This window comes from Schistosoma haematobium, chromosome 4, assembly GCF_000699445.3.
Source record: "Schistosoma haematobium chromosome 4, whole genome shotgun sequence".
Taxonomy (NCBI): domain Eukaryota; kingdom Metazoa; phylum Platyhelminthes; class Trematoda; order Strigeidida; family Schistosomatidae; genus Schistosoma; species Schistosoma haematobium.
In genome coordinates this window covers 39,421,918-39,427,937 of record NC_067199.1, presented here as the reverse complement: position 1 = coordinate 39,427,937, position 6,020 = coordinate 39,421,918, and positions in this window count along the sequence as shown.

Sequence of the window (6,020 nt, the reverse complement as noted above, 5' to 3'; positions counted from 1 at the left end):
TCAGTTTTCTGTAATAGAGTTAATAGGTCAATGGACCTATGTTAATCATTACAGCTTTTTCTCCAGCGAACTTTTAGCTTTTTTTAAAAAATCACTGGAGCCGATATCACTTGTTCTCGTAATGTGTTTCAGTTACTGACTACTCGATGTGAAAAAGATTTCTCAGAATTGTGTAGTAAGTTCAGAATGCCTATGGCCTGCGTTAGTCTTTTTCTAGTAGGCTTCTGTGAGTGTCTAACCTCTTTTTAACAGAGTCAGTTGAAGGTGAGGACACCACTGCTTCGAAAAACAGATTCCAAGAATTGATTCTATGTGAAAACCTGTCCGTCACGGGTATTTTATTCGTTCTTGGCTTTTCTACTCATCTTCTGTATCTTCTCAATCATCCCGATCTGGTAGAAAGAAAAATAGACGATATATCGGATTTAAAATCACTTCTTAGTATCCTGTACGTCATAATCAAATCACCTCTTAATCTGAGGTAGGACAGTGTAAACAGGTCCATCTTCTCAAGACGCTCTTCGGATAGTAAACCTCAGAGTTCTGGAATCGCACTGGTAGCCGCCCTTTGTAACTTTTCAAGGATATCCGAGCCACCTTTTACACAGTATCTTGCTGCCTGAACTCAGTTCTCAAGTTGGAATCTCACTAATGTTGTATATAGTGTGGTGAACATAGTATTTAAATTGATAAATGTCCGACGTAAAGCTCGTAGAGTTATTAGCATCATACTTGCGACCTCATGGCAGTGTGTCGTGTCCTTACGATCATGGCTAACTCTCGCTACAAGATCTTCGTGAGGCCGGAATATTTGCATCGTCTCTCCCCCTACGCTGTACCTATTAGGCGTTGTACATCCAGTTTGCAAGTAGATAATGATAGGTACCACCCATTTTTAGACTGGCCAATCAGAACATTGAAGTCCTCATGAAATGCACGTGCATCAGCTTCAGCTTGACAAAGATTATAAAATTCCTGGACTTTCTAGCTTCAAAAGGGGCCTATGATTCGGCGCCCTATCAAATGTTTGCTGGTCTGTGTGGTCAACATCCACTGATTTTCCCTTATCTAGAGGCTCTATCTATTCGCATCTCGCAATAAGGTAATTTTTTGTGCAAGATAAACCTTTTCTGATATGTTTTTTTCACTTTTCTACAAGTTGGTTTCCACGAATGTCATTATTGTCTTTTTGATTATTCTTTCTGCTATTTTCGCTACGATACTGGTGAGGCTGATAGCTGTGTTGCTTGATGGAAGTTTTCATGATCCTGCTTTATGTAGTTAAGTGACGATGGCAACCTTTCAGTTGGTAGGTAACTCAATTTGGCCTAGTGGCGTGTTGTATATGGTAGTTGATAAGGTAGCAATATACTGTGCAATTTGTCTCAGTGCTTTAGGGTGTAATTAGTCTGTCTCGGTTGCTTTTCCGTGTCTTATGTGCTAAGATCCTTAACTACATCGTCTCAATCGAAGTTCACAGTGAACAGATGATTTTTTGACCTTGTTTTTAGTCTAGTACTTCGTCTTGAAGAGGCTCCTTAGTGTAAATTGTCCCTAAATAGTTTGCCATAAACTCTGTTTTGTCTTGATCACCCTCTGTGATTTGATATCTATTCTCTACCATGGTTGGGTTGCGAATTCAATGTTGCGTCCCTGTTTTGTAATTTATGTACGATGATAGTCCCTAAGGCTGTTTGACTACTGATTTAGACAACTACCTTCCATGTTTGCTTTAAGCTCTCCGGACTGTTTTTACGTACTTATTTCGTTCCGAGCTGTAGCGTTCCATCGTACTTGCTGTGCCAAGGCTGATTTTGGTTTTGCTAGCATTTCACCTTATTATTAGAAAATTTCGAATATCCCTCCTTATGTGAGGATGGTCGTACTTCTTTCTGGGACTGTTCAGGGTATAAATGGTTGAGTTACTTGGCTCTAAAACTGGCGGAAATGGGTTCATGCCTCTTCTACCGATACCCTTGAGTGAACTATCTAGTTTTCAACCGACGCTGCGGAGTCGATCGCCTTTATGTTTCCTCCATCATGTTAGGATGGGCCAACGCAACTGCCTGGGAGGCTATCTCAGCTATGAACTTGAGTAAGGTGACCACATGATCACTTCAAACTGGGAATAAAGTTACTTGACTGACATCAACACCGTGAGTGAAAACTAAGTTTGAACGAGATGAATGTTATAGGTCATATCTGGCGGTATCTCTGATTACTGGTATAAAGCCAGTGTGACTGAGGCTTCTAACTGTTTTTAATCAGACGATGTTGTTGATGTCCGTATTCCAAAGTCACCTACCAGGATTTATTATTTATTTATGAGGGAGTTATATGCTATGCATTTTGGACTGTGGCACACTGCGACTAAGTTAATATGTTGCCCTTTATAATTCAGCCGGCAGCAGACCAGTTCACATGTCCCTGAGTCGTATGCCACTGTCTCAACAGCTTGTAGGGCTAAGATAATTTTCGCGCACAGGGCAAGCCCGCCACCCCTACGGTCAACTTAGTCAGCCGTAAAAAGTAAGAAACCAAGCGACTGAACATTAATATCATACACTTCTGACGTTAAACATGTCTCTGAAGTGGCAATAGCATCAAGATTTTCTGTGCTCACCACGTTCCTGAGCTCCATCAAATTGTCAAGTGGCTGTGAGCATTTGTGTAGTTTACCTTTAATTCCGTGGAGAGCTTTCCCATACCACTCACAGTGGTTTGAGGACCGTTTAGCCCTGTAATTTTATAATGCGGATACTCATAAGTATAAAGCATTTTTAACCGTTCTTGTGGCGCTCATCTATTTTTACCTCTGCTGATCGTCTCTTTTTACGGCCAACTGGGCTGAGATCTACACCGATAAATATTCCAGATCCAATTAGTTTGTCTGAATTTTATTTCTTCAACAAAAGCGAAAGTATTTGTTAAGTGGTGGTTTTCTTTAGTATTTTCAGAATATACTTTCTATAATATCCTATAAGGCTTATGAACGGCAGCGCTCCAGGGGTATCGCGACACTTTTTTGCGCCACTTTTTCATTTCTGCTTTTCGCACAGCCAAAATTCGAAATCAATTACAAATAAATTTGAAATTTCATTTTCCGTTTTCACATTTAGGTGAAAAGGGGTTTTCTCATTTCGCGGAACATGGTATCGCGAAGTCCTTGAAAATTCATTAGTCAGGTGCTGCTATAATAGTTTTTTCGTATTTGCATCGCAGACTAGCGATTATTTCTACCTAGGTATACACTGATGGTAGACAAATCATTTAGTTTTATATGAAATAGCATGATTCAAGCATATATCGTCACAAAAATTGTAGTGTCGTCAAGGCTACCAAAACTGCGTTACAAGTAACGATACCATGGTAAGATTTATCGTTTTTCCTTTATCACAATTTTGGCTGATTTTCACTGTTTTGTCCGACTTTTATGGCAAAAATAGGTTGATAGTGATAACATTAGGTGTCCTGAGTGTTGTAAATATGATGTTTATTCTATAGATGATAATAACACATACCAAGATGCTAATAACACCTTCTACAGTTAGATATATTAGCCACCAAATGATTATATTGCAGGAAACAAATAATAATCATGCGGAAGAGGTGTAATTATGTGAAGATTTTGCCAGAGATCAAGCTAAGATAGCTTTACCACCTCTTGTGCAGAGTTACAATGTTTTGGCTGCCGGTATTCTTGCAAAAATACCTAATAGCAGAAACAAGTACTAATATAAGGCGGTTACGAGAAAGCATTGACAAGTACGATTCGATAATCAAGGTATCTTGATGTCAGGCGGCCAGATTGTGTGATCTTCGAAAATCAACCAAGGCTGTCTAGGTTACGTGCTGATGCCGTAAATGACAATTACTCATACCTTATGTCGGACTAAAATAAAATAGGCATCAATAATTGCAGGTTACATAGGACGATTCAAAGTAAGTTCACACAGTAGCCTTTATATATGTTCATTGTCTAACTTTCCGAAGTGCGACCTGTCCAAAGAATTAAATAATACAATCCATGTATGTTGCAACCCAGACTTTCCTAAGCAACGCAAGAGATAAAGGAAATAAGCGTGATTGACTATCCAGAGAAAGGGTGTGCTAAATGCAACTTTGATCTGTAATTGATTACTGGTTTGTATTGTCTATCTTATTTCCAGATGGCTTCGCAAGTGTTCACAGACCTAACGGTGACAATTCCGAAGAAATAGAAGTTATTTATTAATGGATCATTTGTGCTAGATTTAAACTTCAATAAACGTTTTCATTTATAACGCATCAGTCTTTTAACTACGGTAATTCTTATCTATCGTGACAAGTCGAAATTCGAACTACTATTATGGTACACCATGTTCAAGGTTGCAGTATTTGGTAAACGGTATACATGACTAATCGCGTGTGCGCCAAACTGGTAATTATTACACAAGAACGCGAAACAACATCCCTGTCTCACAGTCACATAAGACTGCACAGTACACTCTCCCTGCTGTTACGCTATAAGAATAAGTTAATGGCCATATAAATGAATTTATGTAAAACTAAAAAGATTACAATATTAGAACTTCTTGTTACAAGAAGCATAGCTATGGCCTGTGTTAACAAAGGATTCTGACGTTGTAGCTTCACCATTAGCACCGATTGAACTCATCACTTGTGCGTATATGTCTTCCGATGCTTCGAGGCATGAGCGGATGAGTTTACTGGCCAAATGTTCACTAAGAGCATGGATTGAGTGGTAGTTGTTAGTGAACTTCTCTAGCAGATCACCACTTTCTGTAGAGATTGACATGTTGTCCAGCACACGAAGAACCAAGTCCATTATGTATTTTCTTGTCCACCAGTTGCTATGTCGAAATAAGTCTACAAAGCTTATAGAGACAAAGGAACACACACTTACCTCCATGAATTAGATCTTTAGAATGTGCATACAGAATATGACCACAGGGTAGCATTTAGTCATTGAAACGCTCGCAAGCACATCGTGCACGTGAAGTATCAACAACATACATCATACCCTTGACATAGTACCGGATGTGTTCTCCTTCTATAAATTCGTGTCTCATTGTCCTAACACGTTTATAATTTACAACGACAATTTTAGCTGCAAAAGATGTGGACTCATTTAAAAGAGTTTGAAACGACATTGAAACCTGGAATTAATGATACATTTAACTGTTTCTTACCTAAAGAATTGGAAAACGTTGAAGATCCTTTGCAGCGTCATATGGACACAAACGTAGGTCAGTGTCTGTTTAACTCCAAATTTTCCAGAACGTCAATAGTAGGGAATCACCTCTTCTGAGACATTCTTTTAGATGTTTATAAATAATTTGTACAGCTAACATATACCTTCCTGAAAAATGCCCTCAAGCCATGGGATGAACAAAGTACTATGTCAGAATGACTGTGCGTAGACTGCACTGCTGAAATTTCGGTCGCTACCGAATCCGTAATGGAAGTGCGTATATCATAAGTAACGCACATTATGTCTTTAAAACATTCCAATAGCTTTACGACATCATAGCGTCGTTCTTGCTTGCAAAGAGCATACATAACAGTGTGCTCTTGCCCAAGACTATCAACCAACACTAGCTGGAACACTGGAAAACTCCAAGATAAATTTATCACTAATGGTTACTTACCCAACTTTATTGGTCTGATAAGTCGAATCAATGCATATTACCTCCGGGAACGCTCGGCAAACAGCTATTTGCTCCTTGTCGCTGAAGCAAATCATAGATAAATTCCCATTTTCATTGAATACTTTTACTTCAGTGTTCGCTTGAACACGCTGTAAGATGTCATTGATATTTTTAGTGTCTAAACTCGATTAATTAATATGTGAGTTCAACAACCTGGGTATAACTGTGAACTCATTTTGGCGATATCGTCCCTGGTAAGCTGTTTATGGAATTTCCAAGAAACCGTATTCCGTAAGCTACGAGTTGGTGCATTACTCAGTAGAAACGTTCTTAAATACAAGCGTTCACTTGACGTCAACTGTCGTCTCG